General features: G+C 38.5%; 1 protein-coding gene across 2 annotated transcripts in view; it reads left to right on the top strand.

The window, feature by feature from the left end:
- The window catches only part of LOC149158099 (uncharacterized), a 278,922-nt gene that overhangs the window by 5,423 nt on the left and 248,783 nt on the right, over nt 1-24,716 (top strand). The gene's annotated exons all lie outside the window — the stretch shown is intronic.

The raw sequence follows: 24,716 nt of genomic DNA, 5'->3' as shown, positions 1-24,716 counted from the left end.
TATGGGTAGGATGAGTGGTTCACCTTCTCCTACGGATGCCCTAACATACATCCTACCCATGTTGTCCGGGACTCATGGGAAGTACCTCTCATTTGGCCAATGAGTTGGGAAAAGAGGATAGGGACCATCGCAGTACAGATGGACGTATCATGTACTGTTGTACTCCCTATGTCTAGGATGCATGATGTTCAACAAATTTGATCACTTGAGATCAAGTCTGATTGCGGTTCTACCACTGGTTATGTGGATTAACTTTTGTCAGTGGAGCGTGGTAAGGTCTTGAGACTCACTCTCGATCACTTCTTTTTTATTATCTATATCTGTAGAAAATCCTGTAGATTCACAAGCTAATGCAATTTGCTAAAGCAAGAGACAAGAATGTACTTCTACTCTTTACAGTGGAAGCCCATAAACATCGAGCAAACAATAATTAATAGAGGACGAGAATCAAAGGCACATAACACAATAAATATCTGGGGAAAGCCACAACTCAAAACCCCACTATTTGTTTTGTATTAATCAGGAAAATCAAGTTGAAATTACAATGCTTGTTCTCTCTAGAACAATCCCAGCACTTAGCAAATTCAATCTCTAACTCATAAGCAAGCTTAAGACCAAAGCTTAGCCAATTCACAAGCTCTCCACGTCTCTATTCCATTGTGTAATTCCTATGAAGGATAGCTTGTATTTAAAGGGAAATAAAGCCTCTAAAAATAACGCAATCCCTCAAGGATGAGTTCCTGATTGCATGCACTCAGAAAAATCTAAAACAAATAGTACACTGTGCCTGCACTCTAGTCTCCATTGGGTTTTTCTCAGAATCGACATGCATGAGTTTCAGATGGTGGAATCTTCAGTTAACTAGAGTAGCACTAATTAGGTCACTAGTGTCCCAACTGACTGTTTACTCACTATTAGTTCCTAAAACTGATTGGAACTAATTTAACTGGACTTAATTCAATAAACTGAGTTAACTAATTACAACTCATTCATAACTCATTCTGAACTAGTATAAGTTAGGGAGAACATATGCATGTCTTCTAAAAGACTTCCAATTCGAATTTCCTAAATTAATTAAGTTAATTAAACTTAATTAGTTATTTTCAAATTGCTATGAGAAAAGAATTCTATTTTAATTCACAGTTTAATTCAAGGACAAGTTAAACTATAATTTCTTGTTGCCATTTCTCAACAATATCAGTGTTCAACAAAGTTGAGATGGGATGCATAGATGGTTCATGATGACAGGTGTTGAGAAATCTAGGGCAATAGGAGTTAAAAGATTTCTCTGCTTGATAATTTCTTGTGATATACTTTTACTTCTTAGCTTATAGTCTTCTCTTCGTTATATTATTATTGTGTTCTTTTTATCAAGACAATTACCAATATGCATAATAGAAGACAAGTGACACAGTATGTAGGGTTGTCAGCTAGGGCCAAAACCTCTCACTTCTTGAGAGGAAAACCCGATCAAAATTCTTCTTATAGATCTTCAATTGATGAATACCAAGACCATGACAAAGACCCTTGACTCTAGTACCCTCCCAAGAACCTTGTCACTAACCTTGATGTTCTGCCTCTTCCCTTTCTTGACTTTCTTCTTGATCTCGAACTACTCTCCTCGACCTCGAATTGCTCTCCTCGACTTCCTCTAGAGAAACTCGATCTCTATGCTTCACACTGCTTCTTCTAGAGAATCTCGGTCTCTAGGCTTTCACTGGTCTCTTCTAGAGAATCTCAGTCTCTATTATCTCGGTCACCCAGAGAATCTCAGTCTCTTAGGTTTACTCTAGATCAGAAACCCTAGTCTCCTTAAGAGTGACCTATATTGATTCTCTTCGGTCTTTTTGTGATGACTTCATACCTTCTTCCTTCTCTTGTGGGAGAGTATATAACCCAAGATAAACCCCAGAAGAATCCTTCCTTTGCTGATCCCAAAAGTATCCTTCCTTCGCTATCCTAGAAGAATCCTTTCTTCGGTATCCCTAGAAGTAACCTTCCTTCGCTATCCCAGAAGAATCCTTTCTTCGGTATCCCCAGAAGTAACCTTCCTTCGCTATATCTTCTTCGCACTTCTGCTGCTGGGCTCTAGTTCACACTTCTTCTTTATCGAATGCTTGTCGAGTTGCTTGCCTTTAAGTGAGGTTGAGTGTGGCTACTTATACACCCCATCTCATGTCCCTTAGGCCGACATGATCACAAGAAGGAAAGCTGACTTCTTCTAGCAAGTTCTTTCATCGTTGTAGGCTGACTTGAAGAGGATAAGTGACAAGGTCTTGGAGGATACTTTACATAGACAAGTTTGACCTTTTACAATGTGTAATATGATTTCATTACATGACAATGACTCTATCAGTTTATGACTAAATAATTCCTAAAGACTCTCAGTGGGAGTCTTGACTCAAAAATAAAATCTCTTGCTCATGAAACCCATGAAGCAAGCAATAAAATAATTATATTTTTCTTCTTTACATCTCATTACATAAAATCATAATTACATGTCATCATGAAGACCGAACCTAGTTACACTTTTCAACAACAGGATGGCATGATGATGGATGGATTGGCAAGTGCAATTCTCCCTAGTCGAGAAAGAGTGTTAAAATTGGCAACTAGGGCCAAATTCCACTTTGGGCAACTCTTTTGAAAAAGATAATTGTGGCATTGAATTCCTCTTTTCGAGAGGACCAAAATCGACCTAAAGATCACTAAATTTGGATAAGGAAAAATATATTTTTGAAAGCAAGCCCACACATGTGTAATTTGTTAAGGTCGGCTTGGGGTAAATTAAACAAAGTGAAACTCTCTCTATCTCCTATAAATAGAAGTGACCTCCATCCTCATTAGAGACATCCACAACTCATATTTCTTCTCTCTGAAGTTGGCTGTTGCCCTAGGAGATCAAGCGAGGAGGACGAAGAACATGTTTTGGGCTATTTTTGTTTCTTATGCAGGTTTGAGTCATTGTAGGAGAAGGCCGCATCCTTAAGGAGAATTTTTTGGTTGATTCAGAAGTGTTTTTGTGACTGTTTAGTGTGGCAGACCTTCCCTATAGCGGGCCGCACTTGTGTAGGGTACTTTCAGCTAGGCCGCAAGCCTTATTCCTCTTTTTTGAGGGGCAAGAACTTACAGCAGTGAGCCACAAGTTTGAGGAGCTTAAACATAGAATGACTTCGAGCAATTTAGAGATCCAGAAGGAGGCTAGATAACAACAAGTTAAAGCAGCTTGCTTAGGAGGAAGGGCCACAACTATTGGCACAAGGTCATGACAATCTGGGCTCTATGACTACAAGCCCTAAGTGCAGACATTTGACCGCAGAGTTCCTCATCTCATTGACCAGGTTTGACTGCTCATTCTTGGATTGTTTTGGGCTCATTATAATCAGTAAAGGAGGCCACATCAATTGAACCAAGACTGAGCTCCTTTTGGAGACTGTTTTGTAGTTGCTTTGAATACCGTTGACCACTGGTTAGGGCAGAGCTTGTTTGCTATTATTTGAAGGCAAAATTGCATACTTGATTTCGCTGTTTCTTTGGCATTTGGACAATGGTACTGGTCATCATATTTGCAAGTCGATTTTGACATTGATTGTACTCTCTCTCTCATTCTCTGCTGAACATTTGATATTAATAACAAGAAGAATTGATCAAGAGTTTTCCCCATCTTGGGGTTTTTCCTTGGCTTGAGCCAAATTGTTGTATCCTCTCGTCTTGGCTTGTCTTCTGCATTCATTGTTTATGTTTTTTCTTTAGTTACAATCAATGTGTTAATGGTTTATGTGATTGCTAATTAAAGAAATGGAAATAAAAATTGGGTTAATATGGAACATTGAAGTACTTGACCTAAGCAAAGAACAAGTTAACTAAAATTAATTGGGATATCCAGACAGTTGTGGACACTTCTCTGTATTGTTTTGCCTTCGTTATTGTTCCGTTGATATATGTTTTTTGCAATAAAATTGGGATTTAAATGAGATAGTTGTTAGAAAATCAAAGGTTTTCTTATACTTGATAATTACTTGTGATGTTCTTGATTTCTTATTAAGTTTTCTTTATATCATCTTTCTTTAGTTCATTAAGCAATTACCAAAGCGAAAGCACATAAAACAATGGACACTAGATATAGGCACTATGCCAAGGAAAAACCCCCTTCGAGGGTAAAACCCAATCAAAATTCTCTTCCTTTCAGTAGTATTCTTTGAGACTCTTCACCCTAGACAAAGACCAAACCTTTCCTCCATACCAAGTCAGCCTCCCAGATCTTTACCTCTCTTCCAACAACTTTGACTATCTAGCAGCTTTTGGGATCAGGCAACTTCTGACATCAGCAAAACTTGGAAGACTTCGATTTCCCAAACTAGGGCATGAAACAACGAGAGAGAGGCACCAAAATTTTGGTTTTATTCTTCTCTTTATACTCCACCCAACTTGCACTTCCTTCTCCTTCTTCTACTTCGCACTTCTTTCGACTTCAAGAGATATTGAACATTCTTATGAGAGAGTGTGCTCCAAATGACTTCAACTTGCTTCTAGTTATAGGCTTCAAGGGAGGTCGAATTGATGTCCTTAGGCCGACTTGATGTGGAGGATACATAAACTACATTTGACTCAATACATAACCTTTTTGAATGATTCAAAAGCCCAAGAAGGGTCTCTTTAAAAGTACAATGACTCTATTGACTCAAAAAATCGTAGAAGTCCTTAATGGGGACTTTGACTTAAAACATGGTGACCCAAGCATGAAACCCATGCTTTAATAAGTCACAATAATAAAATAAAAATTCTTTTCTTTATTCTTTTGACAAGTATATTACAAGATGATTCAAATACATTTTAATGAAGACCGAACCTAGTTACATTTTCCAACACTCCCTCTTATAAGTACAAGGAATATCTGAACTATATGAACCATGAAGAACTTTAGACACCGCAATGCCATGGACTAGATTCCTGATCAGGGCAATCTATCCATTGGTCTCTCAACAATTTAGGCATCGTAAAGCCACAGAGTAGATTCTTGACCAGGACAATCTATCTGGGTGGGACTAAGATGGACTCAAGCTTTCGGCCTCTCTAGGTACCACCAGGTTTACTTGCTAACCACCAACCCAAAGATCTAGGTGTGTATCAAAACAAAGCTCTATAATCAACACCACTTTTTTCCAACTTCTGGACCTAGACATCAACACAAAGTGCTGGCCAGATGTCCTCCCAGGCAATGCTTCACTCACAAAGCCTCAACACTCCTTGATCCAACAGATCAAGGATGACCAATCTCTCCCAATCAAACTGATTGGTAACCAACATGCTATCAAAACCTTCGAGAGATTCACCTGTACAAACACACCCTCAATTAATAATATACTTTCACATGTACATAATCAAATACAAACCTCCGGGGTCTTCCAGACAACTTGATCTTGCTTCTCAACTTTTCATAGTAGGACTATCAATCGAATCTCTGATAGAAGATTCCTCAATCATACACTTTCCTTTCCTACTTCTCATGCAACAACATATCCTCCGAAATTCATTCTTCAATCAAAACCAAGCTATGCCCTCCCTCTCAACCAGGGAGCATCTCTTTATCCAGACTCCCTCTTAATCTTAGGGAAATGTCTTCTATTTAGGCTTTCTCAGGGAGATCAACTTCTTCTTTTCGTCATCAGAGAATCTTTCGTGGCTTCCAACCATTTCATCAGAGTTATCATCATCCTCATCATGCTTATCACATCAATGAACATCTTCACCATATTGAAGATTGTGTACCTGCACAACTTAGATAGCAAGTACAACCAAATCTATAGAAGCATGAAGTTAGCCATATCAGAATTACGGAAGCATTTCAACCTTACATATATCAGATACCAAAACAAGAGACACATACTCTTCAACATCTTGCTAGGGACTTTGTCATAAACCCTATACTACTTCATAACAACTTTTATTTCATCTAGGGTTTCAATGTTTCTTTCAAAGGTGTGACATACCCTACTACAACATATAGCAAACCCTAGAAACAATTCAAACAAATATAGATCTACAAGGCATCTAACAACTTTCAGAATTCATATGTTAGATTTTCCGCTAAGGTTTCATACAAATCCTAGATTTCACACAAGAGAATCAATCAATACCAATCGCAACTTAGTCATTAACATGACCAACTTCCACTAGGGTTAGTTGCAACCCCTAGATTTTTCAATCAAATCACCAGAGATTTTTGCTTCTACTAAGGTTTAACTCTAAAACCCTAGAATTTTATTTTCACAATCTCAACAATCATTATATAAATAGATCTTAGATTGTTAAATCACAGATACTAGAGATTTTAACTACTACTAGGGTTTAGCTGCAAAACCTTAGATTTCCAAATATCATCATCTTAGAATCTCAAACAAGGACTTATATTAAATCCTAAGACTTATGACCATCAATAACTAGGTCAACACACATATCTAGAATTCATTATCCTGCATAAGCATATCATATGTCCAACAATATTAATATATTAGACATATACTGACCTAGACCAAGCTAGGGTTTCGACCAAATGTACACACACACACACCTAGGGCTTTATTCCTAGGTTCTTATTTTAAGCATATAACAAAGGTTTTGCTTATAGGTCAACCAAACCCTAAAGATCTAGGGTTTCATAACTTAGCAAAGAAAATCCTACTATTCCAAAATTTCAAAGGTTCGAGATCTCAAATAGGCATCATTCAACCCTAATAAGTTAAGATTTCATGATCATACCGAAATCCCAAACATGACATCATCAACGAGAACTTCAAATACTATTTCATGATAACCCTAAGCAGGCTAGGGTTTCATACATTCACATTAATATACCCTTGGGTTAGGGTTTTTCAGAGAACCTGTCTAGGGTTCTATAAAATCAGTTAAGAATAGGAGTGGGGTAGATTTATAAAGTGATGAATCACCCAAAATAAGAATCAATATGATTCAATATAGCTAGACACAACAATGCTAGTAATAGATTGTCAAATGGATAAACATTTGTTATAAAGAAGTCAATGTTTTGTAGTTTAAGGCATACCTTTGGTTCTCGACAAACCTTATCTTGGGTGGCTTTCTTCCATACTCCTTGAGGAGATAGATGTATTCCTAATCAAGACAATTGAGGGAGAATGGTGATTAGTATTTAATATAAACAAAACTTAAAATGAGTGTATGAAACCAAATACTGAAAGGAAATGAGATACTTATCTTTGGGAGTTGTTGGGGGCTCCCTCCAAAGCTTGAGGGATACCTATAAACTTATAAAACAAAAGAAAATGTCTATTCCAAAAACATGTTAAAAACCTATAAACTCTAAAACATCGAAAATATAAAATAGAATATGTAAGACTAAAAGTAAAGGACTTAATAGTGTAAGTCCCTTATATCAGATTCTTCGAGTTTGACTTTCTTTGGGTCTCCTTCTTCAACAATTTAGCATGATCTCTATCTCCCTTGTTATTATTTGGATTGTTGGGACAGTCACTTCTGTAATGACCTTTCTTATGACATTGATAACATTCTACCTTGGACATGTCTACTTTCTTCCTTGGTCCTTTCGATTTCTTTCATTTGTGTTGAGCAATGTAGGCATTTGATACTCCTTCAGGTTGACAACTAGAGAGATCCTCAATTCTTCTTGACTGCAGGCAGTCCATAGTTCTTCAAAAGTAGGAACTTCCTTCTAACTGTTAAGACCTGCAGCAAGTGCACCCCATGTAGGTGGCAATCTTAATAGAGCAGTGATCACAAGTTCCTTATTTGGAACAATTTCATTAATGGCCACAATATAATCTTTGATTCTTGCTATCTTCACAAAGAAAGGAGACCATTGTATTTTCTTTTTTGGTCCTTAGTTCATTCTTCATGCTTGCCACTTGACCAATGTTCTTAATAGTGAATAACTTTGACAAGGTTTCATACATTTCCTGAGCATGGTTGATGTTGGCTATAAATGGGACAAGATTGTCCTTTATTCCTTCTACCATTAGAGTCATGGCCACCAATTCTAATTCTCTGAATTTTACTTTGTCAGCATCACTGGAGTCATCTGTAGGCTTCTTTACTTTTCCTTTGACCAAGTCTAGTACCTTGTTCTTTTCAAGGATGAGGTCAATCCTCTTCTTCCAAGACTTGTAGTTTGAGGCTCCTTCAAGTTTGTTCTCTCCCTTGATTGTGTTAGACATCTTCCTTGAATATAGTGGACTTCTTCCCTAAAATAACCCTTTTGAATGGTTCCTTGATTAAGTGCTTGAGACTGCTTTTTTTCTTTTTTTCTTTTTTCACCAAAGCTCTGATACCATGTTAGAAAATCAGAAAGGCAGAAAGATTTTCTTATACTTGATAATTACTTGTGATGTTCTTGATTTCTTATTAAGTTTTCTTTATATCTTCTTTCTTTAGTTCATCAAGTAATCACCAAAGCGAAAGCACATAAAATAATGGACACCAGATATAGGCACTATGCCAGGGAAAAACCCCCTTCGAGGGGAAAACCCAGTGAAAATTCTCTTCCTTTCAATAGTATTCTTTGAGACTCTTCACCCTAGACAAAGACCAAACCTTCCCTCCACACCAAGTTAGCCTCCCAGATCTTCGACCTCTCTTCCAGCAACTTCGACTATGTAGCAACTTCCAGCATCAGCAAAACTTGGAAGACTTTGATCTCCCAAACTAGGGCACGAAACAAAGAGAGAGAGGCACCAAAATTTCGTTTTTCTTCTTCTCCTTAGACTCCACCCAACTCGCACTTCCTTCCCCTTCTTCTTCTACTTCGCACTTCTTTCGACTTCAAGAGATATCGAACTTTCTTGTGAGAGAGTGTGCTCCAAATGAATTCAACTTGCTTCTATTTATAGGCTTCAAGGGAGGTCGAATTGATGTCCTTAGGCTGACTTGATCTCTTCTAGGTCGACTTGATGTGGAGGATACATAAATTACATTTGACTCAATACTTAACCTTTTTACATGATTCAAAAGCCCAAGAAGGGTCTCTTTAAAAATGCAATGACTCTATTGACTCAGAAAAAATCCTAGAAGTCCTTAATGGAGAATTTGACCTAAGACATGGTGTCCCAAGCATGAAACCCATGCTTTAATAAGTCACAATAATAATAATAAAAATTCTTTTCTTTATTCTTTTGACAAGTATATTACAAGATGACTGAAATACATTTTAATGAAGACCAAACCTAGTTACATTTGCCAACAATAGTTAGTTGTCTGTTGTTGTAAGTCTTGGTAATAGGTTTTACATTGTACAATACCATTGTTGCTTTGCCAAATACGATGTTCTTACCTATTGAGGATTATACATATGTGAATTTAGACTAAATTTTTTATTAGTGGATGATAACTTGTAGAACGACTATTAAAAGAAAGAACATGTTAAATTTTTTCTTTATATTGCACGGGTACACGCAGTCAAAGCAAGGGTGCCCAAATCTGTCCTGGGAACCTATTGGATTTGAGATCCTTGATTCCATTCCATGAATCCTCTTTAATGTAACGAACAAAGTTCGTCTTCTTAGAGGAATGCTCTGATACCAATGTAACAAACGAAGTTTGTATACTCAGAGGAATGCTTTGATACCAATGTAATGAACAAAGTTCGTATACGCAACGAAATAATCTTTAGGATACTTTGAAGACAAAGACGTCCATTGTAGGACAAGTAATTGTATATTGAATATTATATAAAAGAATTGATGAGATGATTACAAATGAGGGTGAGGGCTTGCTTATATACCTAGGCAGATACCTCTTCACCAACAGTCATGTCCTTAGGGACATACCTCTTCATTAACTAATTACTAGTTAATTAATCATTATTTATTATTATTATTGTTTACATTATTTGTATTATTTATATATATTTTATTCATAACATTGTCTTCCTCTTCAAAAATATTTGTCCTCAAAGCTTACTGATGAAAGCGCTTGATCTCTTTTCTTGTTTTGAAATCTTCTCATCTGAGTACTTTCATCTTCGTTGATACTAGACGATATGATCCTCTGAGTGATAAACAAAATTGTCAGACTGAGAATGGATCTGACCATCCTAGATTAATCTTTTGTGGAATCTTCCGATCACTGGAAATTTGTAATGAATTGTTATCATAGGATTGGATTCTGCAAACTTCAGTATTCCTTGGAACATAAATCTGTTGTTTCCATTTTGAATGGTTCAAATATGTAGACTGACTTAGTTGTCTGCTCTTGTGATTCAGATGTTGATAAGGAGTTCTTCTGGTTGGACTTTCCCTTATCATGTGTGTGGCAGTTTCCTGATTTACTTCAGGTACTGTTGTTGTTGAGTTGACTACTGAATCATCACTTGGAATTTCCATTGTTTGAACTGCAACATCTAAATATGTTTTAAATTCTATTGGTTTCTCATCTTCTTGAGTTGTGATATTCACTGGATCAGTGTTCATTCTATTTTTTTCAACTTGAATTTCTTCATTTGAAGATTTCGACACTTTCTTCTGAATAAACTGTTGTACCTTGTTTTCCAATGACTTCTTGTCCTTCTTAAGCTTTTTAATTCGTGTTAGTAATTTTTCACTATGGTCCTTAAGACGAGTAATTTCTTAATTTTTGTCAGCGGTGATTTTGTGAACTTCCCTCTGCATATTTTGTATTGCTTTTTTACTTTCTTGAAGAATTACTTTTGAGATATCTTGTATGTCTTCTGGGATCAATGAATCTGGCTTCAAGTTAATGTCTTGTAGTGTTATTTTTTCTTTTTGTGGTAAAATGTCAAAAACTTCTTTTTCGTATTTTAGGATAAAGGATCCTAGTGTTTCCATCCAGGGTGATCCCAACTGATGTCACCTTGATCATTCCATAGGGGTTAAACATAGAATTGCGACATAAATGTATAATCCCTAATGTTTAATTGTAAATCTGTTATTTTGTATTGGTTTTTTTGTCTAAGAGGTCTAATTTTTCGATTATATTTGACTCAAGAATCACTAATTGGTTTGCGATTTTAGGTTTTATACAATTTTTATTTTTAGCTGGTGAGATAGAGATAGTAACACCTTTTCTTGCAAGAGTCTCTTTTATTTTGAATAGCACTGAAGCACAAGTATATGACGTTTCTGGAAATCTTCCTTCTGTTATTTCCAAATTAGACTCCATTTTTTTTCTCTTCAATGGTTGACTATGAAACTTATATACTTCTTTATTTTTCCTCGAGGATTAATAATATATCAATTTAACCTTGTACTTTGATATATATATATATATTTATTTTATTTTATTTTTTAATGATTTTTTCCTCTTTAAAAAAAACTCCTTGTAATTGAAATATATACATATTTAATAATATACAATGTGTTTGTATACCCATGAACAATGGATTTGTATTTTTAAATGAACCCAAGGGTGCCGGTTCGGTGAGACTTCATTTCCACGACCATTGCCAATTGAGATAACCCAAGCAGAGTTTTATATATATATATATAACTTTTGTTGTTTTATTTTATAGACTCTTCTCTCTCTCTCTCTCTCTCTTTTCTTTTATTTTTTATTTTTAATACATAACTTTTGTTTTGTTTTTTTTTGTTAAATATTTTTTTTTGAAGTGGCCAAAGGCTTAATGACAAGATGGAAAAACTCCAAAACTTGCATTGTGAAACGTTCGAATCACGACAACAACAAGGTTGACGAATTCGACTGTCAAAGACTTGGATCAGAGAGCACGGCTCTGTGCAGCAATTTAGCGGCCAAAGGATTGAGCAACTCTGATACGAAAGTAACGAACAAAGTTCGTCTACTCAGAGGAATGCTATGATACGAATGTAACGAACAAAGTTTGTATACTCAGAGGAATGCTCTGATACCAATGTAATGAACAAAGTTCGTATACACAGCGAAATACTCTTCAGAATACTTCGAAGACAAAGACATCCATTGTAGGAAAAGTAATTGTATATCGAATATTATATAAAAGAATTGTTGAAATGATTACAAATGAGGGTGATGGCCTGCTTATATATCTAGGCACTACCTCTTCACCAATGATCATGTCCTTAGGGACATACCTCTTCATTAACTAATTACTAGTTAGTTAATCATTATTTATTATTATTATTGTTTACATTATTTGTATTATTATATATATATTTTATTCATAATATTGAACCAGCTTCTTACTTGTAGAACTGGTTACTTCCAAGTCCATGTGTGGGGACAACAAACCAAAACTGGTACATGAAGTTCTGAATTTTGATATTGTGTGCTTTTGACACATCCATCCTCCATAATTTTTTTTTTCAGTATTAAAAATGCCAAAAATTGCAAGGATAGGGTGGGGCCTTCCTTCAAAACCCTAATCCTTCACTTACCTACCGCCCTTATGCAATCAAAAGCTAAATCACCCTCTCATTTTTACCATTTCATTTCCAGCAGTGAAGGGACTCGGGCGAGAACAGTCTGGTAGTGAAGGGATTATAGAGCTCTATTCTTGCAGAAAATTTGTGGACCATGATAGACAGTGAAGTGGTGAAGGAGACTGATTTCTCTTCTTAATTCTCCAAGATGACTTCATCAAATCCTCTCTTTCCATGGTGGAATTATGTGGAAAGGACAAAGCTGGCTAAGGGTGCAGGGGAGACAGTAATCATCAAATGCAAGCTTTGCCCTTTGGCTTTGAAAGACAGCTATACTTGGGTCAAAGCCCATTTTATGCAAAACCCAAGTAAGGTTGTTGAATTATGCTTGGGAGAACTTGAGGATCCTACTAGACTCCCCACTGAACAAAGGGAGAAACAGAGGGCTAATGTTAAATTGTCAGGCAAAGAGTGCCATGCCCTAGTGACAATGATGAACCCAATGAGGGAGAAATGCCATCTGATGGTGAAGCTGATTTTGGTGATGAGCATGTGAAGGAGAATTTTGAATTTGACAAATCCTGATAGAAATTGAAAATGATTGTGCAATGCAGCAATGTGCATGTATTTGTTGTTATTTGTTGAAAATGATATTATGCAGTATGCTTGTTTTTAGATTCTAAAAATATTTGTATTCTTTTCATATATATTATATATAAAATATATATGTATACAATCTACCACTGATGAGCACTAGTCCCCTGTTTCAAAAAGTATCATTCCCTTCTCCACACCCCTCCCTGAACCCAAGTACCTTGGCCATATAGATTTTATTGCTTCACGAGGCTTGCACAAGATACCCTCATAGCAGCAAATACTTCTTGTTAGAGTGGTGGCATTCAATAAAGTGGTTCTAGGAGACACTGATACTTTTTCACTTTATATGTTAAATATGTGACTAATGTAAGGTTAGATATGTTAGTTAGGACGTAGGTGGTTAAACCACCTAACTAACTAGGGGTGCTATAAAAACATCACCTATAGCAATTTGTCCATGTGTGAGAGACATGACGTTGCAATGTTATTAATAATATATATATTTTTTATCTCTCCACACAATGTGATATTGCAATTGTTGAAATTTGGTACCTTGGAAAGTGTGTGAGCCCACTTTAATGCAAGGCCTGGCATTAAAGTGAAAGGGGCAAAAAGGACCCACAAAGTGATTTTGTGAGATACAAAGTCAAAGTGCTTTTATAAAGTGAAAAGTGTGCTTTTAAGAAAACACAAAGTGTGTTTCTTAAAAAGCAAAAGTGTGTTTTTCTCATAAAGTAAATTTTTAGTTATCCATGTGAGCATGACTTGGATCATGATCTCAGTCATTCATTAAGATTGAACCTGAGCCATTGATTTCTTATGAGAGCCTATAAAAGCACAATGAGGGTTGAGGCGAGACATATCAAATCATTCATTCATGAGAGATTCATGAGATGATGAGGAGAGAGAGCTGAGGGTTTGAAGACTTCCTTGGAGGGCCGAATTTCTGAATTGGAGAGGGCAGATTTTCTGCTGGAGATCAGGCACGAAAATTCAGGCAGCTGTACAGGTGATGTCAGCAGCTGTACAGGTGACATCAGCAGCCATACTGGGTGACATCATCAGCATTTAAAGCAGGTGCAATAATGACTTACAGTCAGGTCTGCAGTTTCATTAAATGCTGTAATTTTCTCCATAAGTTCTACTCTGTAAAATTTACTCCAAGAAGAAGAAATAAAATCAGATTTTCTGGGTTTTCCCCTTTGGGGTTTTTCCCTGGTCATTGACCAAAAATATTTGTGTCCTTTGATGTGCATGTGCATTTATTGTTTTCAGAAAATGTCTAAAAGATTCTTGTGGTAGAAATCTGCAAATTAATTTTTCAGATTTCACAAACAGTTGAAAGTTTCTTCAACAATGTTATTTTTAAAATATATGTTTTTCTCTATCTAGTGTCCACCGTTGTCTTATCATGTGGGTCACCTATTTTCCTATTGTCTTTATCATGTGTGTTCCCTATTTTCCTACATGGTATCAAAGTAATATTGGAACCCCAATTTGACCCTATCTGGAACATTGCACTTATTGGATTCCTCGGATGAACTGTTATGAAACTCAATTGATATCGGTATTGATATTCTTTGGGATATAGGTCAATTGTTTTTGGTCATAGCTATGTTAATACATTTGATTGGTAAGGTCTCAACACTGGTGATTAGGATGTTGATAATGCATCCTTGTAATATGAAATTTACTTATCATATTTGTAGTACTTTCATGTTTCACTTTTAGAAGTAAGTTTCTTTGGACACTTGTGTTGCCTTGTTGATCCTTCAAATTTTTATTGGTAGAGATACTTGGAATTTCCATTGGTTGTGTGTAATGTTACCGAGAAATTAATTTTCCAAATGACGAAGTAGCCTATCGATTCCCATAGGCTATAGTCCTCCATAAAGGGGAAAACCCCAAAATACCCGATGTCTGGGTGAACTTTGGGGCAGCTGGGCGAAGAAATCCAAAATTGGGCCTTGGGGTAAAGTTTACTCAATCATTTAAGAAGAAGAGACTCCTCTAGGAAATCTATAAATAAAAGAGGGATGAATTCATTTTGGGCATCAATTATGGATCATCTCATTTGTTTCTTGAGCATTAGCTCTGAGGGCTTTAAGACCCCTTTTTCTTCTTGTCAATTTCGGTGGTGAAAGATTCCACCCTAGTTGACATCCTTCTCTTTCTTCTCTTTGTTATTGGCACAAGATTTCTATCTAAGGCAACGAGTTCTCTCTATTATTGGCACAAGATTTCTATCTAAGGTAACGAGTTTTGTGAGGGTTAATCGCTGTTTTGTGCAACGAATTTTGTAATGGTTAACCTCTGTTTGGGGAACGAAGTTCTCTAAGACCTTAATCCTTTGTTCTGGGTACAATAGAAGGGGAGCGAAGTTCTTTGTTAATATTGATCTCTTGTTGGGCACAATAGAAGGGCAACAAAGTTCTCTATTGATATTGATCTCTTGTTCTGGGCACAATAAAAGGGCAACAAAGTTCATGCTTGTTCTGGGCACAAGAGTATCACTGAGGAGGCTGCGAGGTCGTCTATTTATTCTTGAACTGGTTGTGCAGAAGTCTAGGCTATATCTCCATCCCAAGATTGAAGCCAAGCGAAGATTTTCTCGGAGATAGATGGGTTTGCTGAAGGCACAAAAAGTCGTAATTCTGGCACAGTGTGAGTTTGAAGGTCTTAAGATAGACTGAATCCTACTTCCTGTAGCAGCAAAGTTCGAATTTTAGACCGTCGACAATTTCGGGGAGCGAAGGAAACAAGGGTCTCTGACAATGAGGATTTCCTGTGGAGGAATTCAAAGTCTGTCTAAACTGAATTGTCCATCATGTAGCCGTCCATTTTAGTAGGAGGGTGGTTTCATAGTATGATCTGAAACTCGTAGCAGTTAAAGTGTGTTCTAGTACAGACAGAGGGTTTATCTAGCCTGAATTAGTGGAATATCTGCAATTGTAAATTCTGGTTAGGGTTTGTTGTATGGTTCCGTTCATTAAGAATCATATTGTTGTGTGGACTTTTTATGAATTAACTAGTCACGTGGATTGGAATTATAAGTGTAGTACATTTGTTAAGTTTTAGGTATGTTCTATGCTTAGAGCAATTTATTTCAATTTTCATAGTTAGCTCAATATCTTTTCCAGATTAGCAATCACATCAGCATTAAAGAACTGCAGATAGAACATAAACATAAATCGCAGAAGACAAGCGAAGACAAGAGGACACAAGATGTGGCGCTAGCCAGGGACAAACCCCAATGTGGGGAAACCCTTGATCAATTCTTCTTTTATTTTCTTCAATAGTTCAGCAGAGAGAGAGAGAGATATAATACGTTTACAACAGAAGTCAACACTTTGACTTATCTAGATAAGAGCATAGATCATCTCTAAGAAGATGATACATGAGATCTGTTGAAGACATGCTACTTCAACTGATTCTCCAAGGTGACTCCTTCACCTATCGTTGTGCTGCATTTCATCATCATGTTGCACCTCACCGTGCTGCACCATGCTGCACCCATCATCACTATGTTGCATCTCATCATGCTTCATTAATCATGACTGTACCCATCACTGTACTGCATTATGTGCCATTGCTGCACCATGTTGCCATATTGACCTATGTGCTGGCTGCATCTTGCTTGCTTGTTGTCCTTTGCATGCTTGTTGTTGGATGCTAGCTGTCCCTTGCATGCTAGCTGTAACATTGCATGCTTGGTGGATTTGCTGCTAAGTACCATACAACTGTCCCAATGTTAGTTAGTTGTCCCTTGCATGCTGCTCTCCTTCGAAGACAGATGCTTTGGCTGTTCCGGCAGTTTCGGTTGTTCTCGGCAGTGCCGACAATTTCGGCAATTCCAGCTGTTCCTGACAGTTCCGGCAATTCCAACAATTCCGGCAATTCTAGCTGTTCCTGGCAGTTCCGGTTTTTGCCCTCTGCATCAGCTTTCTTAGCTTATTCCGGCAGTTCTCGATGGTTTCGGCAATTCCGGCTATTCCCGACAGTTCCGGCAATTCCGGCTATTCCTGGCAGTTCCGATAGTTCCGGCTTTTCCTGATAGTTCTGGCTATTCCTAGCAGTTTCGGCTATTCCCGACAATTTCGGTAGTTCTTGGCAGTTCTGGCAGTTCCGACAATTCCGGCTATTCTTGGCAGTTCTGGCTTTTTCCCCGCAGTTTCGGCAGTTCCGGCTTCTGCCCTTTGGATTAGGGCAGCGTTATCCCTTAGGATCTCTCCTCCTACTAAAACCCAAAGACAAGTAGAGAGGAAGAGATCCCAAGTGTGTTGAAATGACTTGAAGGCCACCTCTATTTATACTAAAACGTTGAGCACAAGTGGGGTTTATTTGGTTGTTGGCCGACCTTGACGAATTGCCCCATAAATAAATTCATATCTCCATGAATACTTATCGGAATCGGATGATCTTTAGATCAATCCTACACCTCTCGATGAGAGGGATCCAAGAAAAATATCAGCTTCCATTAATAAGATGACTGACATGGAGTTTGGCCCTAGTTGTCAATTTTAACACTCCCTCTCAACTAGGGAGAACTCCATCCACTGATCCATATGTCCGACTGTACTATCTTTGCCATCAGTGCCCTGCACTGCTCTTCTGAACCATGAAGAAGAAGAATTGATCGAGAATGTCTCATACCATTCTCTACTGACCTGAAGTCCGTTTCATCTGAAGAGAGTGTGTCACATCACTCTTATTGGTTCGAAGTCAGTTTTATTGATCCCAGATCAATATCACAAGAGAGTGTCTCAAACCACTCATACTGATCCCAGATCAATGGAGTTCATCCTAGCATAGGGAGTATGGTAGATACATCGATGCGTCCATCGATAGTACTACTATGGTCCCTAACCCCATTTCCCTGCTCATTGATCAAATGAGAGGTACTTCCCATGAGTCCCAGACTGCGTGGGTAGGATGCCTCGACAAGAGAACTAATCATCCCGTCCACAGGAGAACGAATCATCTTGCCCCACAGTTGCCACGGGAGAACTAATCATCCCGGCCCACAAGAGAACTAATCATCCTGTTTCACAGTTGCCACGGGAGAACTAATCATCCCGGCCCACAGGAGAACTAATCATCCTGTTCCACAGTTGCCACGGGAGAACTAATCATCTCGGCCCACAGGAGAACTAATCATCCTGTTCCACAGTTGCCACGGGAGAACTAATCATCCCGGCCCACAAGAGAACTAATCATCCTGTTCCATAGTCGCCACGGGGTATCACAGCGGAAGGTTGAACCTGTCATCTTGTACATAGCACACCACCAGGGGAGGGTGATTCGCCCTGTGGTCGTATGTTGCTTCAGTAAGTACCCCAAGCCCCCCCGAGCTCCCAGAGCTCAATGCATGCAACATGCAGGACCCTTATAAGGTCTCTCAATGACTCCAAGTCGTTCGGGAAAGTCACAGATTTGACCTTTTCCTGAGGCTTTGACAAAATGTCTACGACCTGTACATCAGTCTCAATGTGATGGAGCCTCCTCGCTCATCGACTTACCATATCCCAGATAAGGCAGTATCTGATGTCTATCTGCTGGAGCAATCATCGAATATGGGATTCCTCAATAATTGAATCCCCCCTCTGGTTGTCACAGAGAATCACAGTGGTATTCATCATGTGTACAAACATCTCACTTAAGAGCTTCTGCAACCATGCAGCTTCACACGAGATCATACTCATAGCTATGTATTTGGTCTCGGCGGTGCTTATAGCAACCGACTTTTGCTTCCTGTTTATCCATGATATCGAAGCAGAATCCAAAGAGAACCAGCACCGAGAAGTGCTCTAGTGATCCTCCACACTGCCTGCCCAGTCAGCATTCGAATAATCATGCAGTTTCATATTTCCGGCAGTGTATCTCAATCCATGAGATATTGTGCCCCGAATATACCTCAGAAGATTCTTGGCACCAACCCAATGAGGCTCAACCAAATATGAGCTCACCCTGCTAATTGCAAAACATATGTCTGGACGGAAGTTGACCAAGAACATCAATGCGAATGAGTTTATGAAACTCAGAGGCATTTCCCAAATCTGGTCCGACATCACTACCATATAACTTCTGAAAGTTAAGATTCTCGAGGTAGTCACAGGCTTGCAGTTTATCATTCCACATCCGGAATCCAACTCCCTCTTACTTCTGCTGCCTGCAAATGAGAGGGTTTGCACCTGTCAGAAATAGGTTGTCCTCATAAGGTGCTGGTATGAGAGGTCTATCATCCACAACCTTAAAACAATGGTTTGGATCGGCTTCACTCTTAGTGAATCTCAACTTCATCTGATAGCTATCAATCCTCTCATACTACGCTTGGGGAGTTTTGCTTCAAGCCATAGAGGGATTTCTTCCACCTGCATACGTGAGATTCTTGATCATCAATCTCAAACCCCTCGGGTTGTTCCAAACCTGTGGACCTGCTACATGAGGGGAATGGTCCCCTTGTAAGATTTTCCTTCGGTACATCTCAGACATGTACTTTCATGCTCTTTTTGAATTCAGGCATCCCTATCACCATCTGACTCACAGACCTCTGGTGCTATGTATCAATGGACGTGGTCCCTAGTGGACTTCCTGCAACTTGATACAACCCTGAACTCAAAAACATTTTTGAAAATTCTATTTTCAAACACGTACCTTTCCATTGATGAGTGCCACCCTGTAACCTTTGACTTCCATTGCTGAAATGGACACCAGGTTCTTCTTGTGATCAGGTACATAAAACAGATTCTGTAAATGAATCGAGTTACCCTCATTCAATTGAGGAGTAACATTCCCTACACCCTTTCTGGGATAGGTGGCATCGGCTCCAAGTACAATCCCATGGTTGTTTCCGTCTCTACCAAATTCGAGAGAGCACCCTTCTATTCGACGAGGTGCCTTGATCCACTATGATCAATAAGCCAGATTCCCAAAGAATCTGAAGGAGAGGGCCAATACAAGATAACACTTCTTTATCTTATCAGAAACATCATTTGATTCTTCATACCTGGGGCTCCTTGCTTTCTCTAAAGAGTCGGTCGTTTCCTTGATGACCTGCATTACCTGTCATTCCTCTGATCATTGAAGATGTCCCTGGAATGATTGTTATCTTCATCAAGAGATGTGTCTCTGCCATTCGGACACTTCTTCGCATAATGGCCGAACTTATTGCAACCAAGGCATCTGCCTTTCCTTCCACCCTTAGATTCAGACTTCCCAATGAAGTGATCTTTAGGTAGGCCATCAGAAACTTCCGCTACGCCATTCTAATAATATTCTCTGCTTCAACTTCACCCTCGGTGAATTTGAAGAGAGATGAGGAATCCACTGATCCTTTTATCCTTTCTCAATTGTCTTTGGTGATTGCTCTTTCACTCTTGCTTGGGCATTGTCTTCACCTCAACTCTGATACCATGTTACCATGTTAAGTTTTAGGTATGTTATATGCTTAGAGCAATTTATTTCAATTTTCACAGTTAGCTCAATATCTTTTCCAGATTAGCAATCACATTAGCATTAAAGTAAACTGCAGATAGAACATAAACATAAATTGCAGAAGACAAGCCAAGACAAGAGGACACAAGATGTGGTGCTAGCCAGGGACAAACCCCAATGTGGGGAAACCCTTGATCAATTCTTCTTATATGTTCTTCAATAGTTCAGCAGAGAGAGAGAGAGAGAGATAATACGTTTACAACAGAAGTCAACACTTTGACTTATCTAGATAAGAGCATAGATCATCTCTAAGAAGATGATACATGAGATCTGTTGAAGACATGCTGCTTCAACTGATTCTCCAAGGTGACTCCTTCACCTATCGTTGTGCTGCATTTCATCATCATGCTGCACTTCACCGTGCTGCACCTATCATCACTATGCTGCATCTCATCATGCTTCATTAATCATGACTGTACCCATCACTATACTGCATTATGTGCCATTGCTGCACCATGTTGCCATACTGACCTATGTGCTGGCTGCATCTCGCTTGCTTGTTGTCCTTTGCATGCTAGATGTAACATTGCATGCTTGGTGTATTTGCTGTTAAGTACCATACAACTGTCCCAATGTTAGTTAGTTGTCCCTTGCATGCTGCTCTCCTTCAGAGACAGATGCTCTGGCTGTTCCGGCAGTTCCCGGCAGTTCTGGCAGTTCCGGCTGTTCCTGGCAGTTCTGGCAATTCCGGCTGTTCCCGGCAGTTCCGACAATTCCGGCAATTCCAGCTGTTCCCGACAGTTCCGGCTTCTGACCTCTGCATCAACTTTCCCACCTGTTTCGGCAGTTCCCGACAGTTTCGGTAATTTCGACTATTCCTGACAGTTTCGGCAGTTCTGGTTTTTCCAGGCAGTTCCAGCTATTCCCGATAGTGCCGGTAGTTCTGGCTATTCCCGACAGTTCCGACAGTTCTGGCAATTCCGGCTATTTCTGACAGTTCCAGCAGTTCCGACAGTTCTGGCAATTCCGGCTATTCCCGACTATTCCCGGCAGTTCCCGGCAGTTTCGTCTTTTCTTGACAGTTCTGGCTTTTCCCGACAGTTCCGGCAATTCCAGCGATTCCCGGTAGTTCCGACAGTTCCGGCTTCTGCCCTTCTGGATTAGGGCAGCGTTATCCCTTAGGATCTCTCCTCCTACTAAAATCCAAAGACAAGTAGAGAGGAAGAGATCCCAAGTGTGTTGAAATGACTTGAAGGCCACCTCTATTTATACTAAAACGTTGAGCACAAGTGGGGTTTATTTGGTTGTTGGCCGATGTTGACGAATTGTCCCATAACACAAATAAATTCATATCTCCATGAATACTTATGGGAATCAGATGATCTTTAGATCAATCCTACACCTCTTGATGAGAGGGATCCAAGAAAAATATCAGCTTCCATTAATAAGATGACCCACATGGAGTTTGTCCCTAGTTGCCAATTTTAACAACATTGAATATTGATATCTTCTGTTAAGTCTATTATTGAAGTTCACTTAAGAATTCAATCAACTATTTTGAGTTTTGTTGTTGCAATTGGATTTTTTATTTTATTGAAACCCTAATACCATAGGAGATTCTATGACAAAAATTACCCTATCACTCTACAGTGGTATCAGAGTAGAAATCCTGCCAGCCTTGATGGTAATTAAAAATGGGACCACCGGAAGCAAATTTTTGGCAAAGGTATGCTGAGTCTTGGGAGAAAGCTGGAAGAGCAGTAAGAAAAGACTTTGAGGAAGATAGAAGAGCAACATGTAGACAATATCAACAGGATGCAAGAATGGAACAAAAGATTAGAAGAATTTAACAAAGTGCCACAATATCTAAGAAAAATAAAATGGGACGACTTCTAGAATAGTGGCATGAAAAACAAATCAAGCGATACTGATCATAAGCCCAAGTTTGAAAAACAAAGTATAAGAAATGTTGAAGCAAAGACAAAAGCATGGACATGGTTGTATCCCTCGAAAGAGAAGCTACACGATCAACCAAATCCAATATTGGGAGAAATAAATGAAGACCCTGCAGTGAAATGTGCAACAAAGGCTAATTCAATAGGATGCTCTCTTGTTAGAAATGCAAGGACCATCAACATCCTCGTTGGATGAGAACTGCAATGAAAACACAGGAAACTATGCTGCTGGAAAGGATGCTGTGATGGCTAACTTGCAAGGATGTCTAGGGCCATTGGTGGATGAACATATTGAGAATAATAGCTTTGAGGGTTATTCATAGGCTTTTCCGAAGTCACATGAATCAATAGAAGCACAAGGGATCACAAAATCACTATTGGATAGAAGCACTGAGACTACAGGGGTTCTACATGCAGAGGTTCCATTGACGGGGTTTTAGGGAAGGCCATAATTTATATTAGCTAAAATTAAAGTTGAAAACACGGAACAATGTGATGCAAACCCTTCAATGGAGGTTGACATTCAAGGAATGGCAGAAATTCCATCAGATGAAGTCACTAACAAAAAGATGGAACAACTTGCCACAAACACTTTTATGGAGGTTGATGTTCAAAGTATGCCAGGATTTGTATCAGATAAAATCAATGATGAAAAGACAAAAGAACATGTTGCAGACACTTTTATGGAGGTTGATATGCCAGACAAAATCCAAGACATGCAAGTTCCATTGCAGAGTACAAAAAACAATAACGTTGGGGATCATGCTGATATTGAAATAGTTAACCAACAAAATATTGGGCCAATTGAAACAAATATTGGATTTGATGAGGGCTGAAATTAGTCAGTGTAATGCAAAGAAGCATGCCAAATATATTTCTTGTAAGAACATTTTGTTAGTAGAAAAGCAAGGAATTCTAGATTCCTCATTGGAGGAAGGTAATGAGCGTGGTGGAGGGAAACATTTTGTCGAGGCATTACCTGAGAGTCTTTTACAGGCTTGTGATGATATATACGCAAAGAATGGAGGTATGGAAAGCATGCAAGGCAGTAATAAACATCTACAAGAAACTAGTGTGCCTTCACAAGAAAAGAGCCATGAGAAAAGAAAATGGCCCAAAGATCGAAGAAAATTGTTTGGGTGAAAATTTAATTACAACTTGGAGCGAAGGATTAACCACTGTAGATGCTGAGTTAGACAATTAGGTTAAAGATTCAGAGGGGGTGATGATGACTTTAGGGCTTGATTCCTCCCCCATAACAACTTCTAATGCACCATCTATACATGTTGATCATACTTCATCTAACATAAAATTAACTGTTGAAAAGGGGAGCGCTCCTATAATGCAACGTAAAAATACTGAAATTCAAGTTGGTGAATTGAGCAACCCTGTTTTCTTTCAAGATGATCAAAATCAGAATGTTTCATTGGTCAATCCAGTGGAGAAACGTGTCCAAGATGTAACAGGCAACCTAGGTGAAAATGGTATGGAGAATGTTGAAATATGTAACTAGGTTCGGTCTTCATAATGACATATGTAATCATGATTTTATGTATTTGATGTAAAGAGAAAAATAAATTTATTATTGTCATTCTTGATGCATGGGCTTCATGCTCAAGGCTATTTTATTTATAGGTCAAGCACCCATTAAGTGCTTCTAGGGCTTGTCATAGAGTTAACAAGTCAATTGAGTAATTGTCATGTATGGAATACCCATTTAGGCATCATGGATAAAGTCAAAAGAATTATTGTAATTCAAAATGTGTCAAAGTTACCCTCTAAGACAAGTCGGCCTTAACAAGTGACAAGTCGGACTAGGTACAGTGACAAGTCGACCTACAAGATGTGACAGGAAACCTATATATAAGAAAGACCTCAACCTCATTTGGAAGAAAAGAAAGCAATTTGTTGAAGCATAAGAAGAGCAAAGAATACCTAGCGAAGAAAAGAAGAAACAAAGGAAGAAGAACGAAGCATTAAAATGTTGTTTTTGGGCCATCTACACTTCATACGTGCAAATAAACTAGGGCATCAATTGCAACAGTAAGACCAAAATTGCAGTTACCTTAGGAGACCGAAAGCAGGGCTGAAAAAGGCCAAGTATACAAGTTGGATTGTTGGAGAAGGAACAACTGCCCAAGCGAAGGAGAAAAGAGACCATTTCTACCATATTCCTATCACACGTGCGAGTTAGGGTTGCTGCAGGAAGGTTGAGAATCATAGTAAAAAAGTACAGGTCTGAAATTGAGGTTGAAGAGGAAGCAAGCAGTTGTTGGAAGGCTAGTTTGACTAACATTGACTTTGTGGAAGAGAAGCTCATCAAGGAGAGGTTTGACTTGGTCTTGGAGGGGTCTTGGTCAAGGGTCAT

Source organism: Pinus tabuliformis, chromosome 5_2 (assembly GCF_031772625.1).
Source record: "Pinus tabuliformis cultivar Carrire ecotype Pingquan chromosome 5_2, CPIR1, whole genome shotgun sequence".
Taxonomy (NCBI): Eukaryota; Viridiplantae; Streptophyta; class Pinopsida; order Pinales; family Pinaceae; genus Pinus; species Pinus tabuliformis.
The sequence above is the reverse complement of the archived record's forward strand: the minus strand, read 5'-3'. Positions and strand labels throughout refer to the sequence as shown.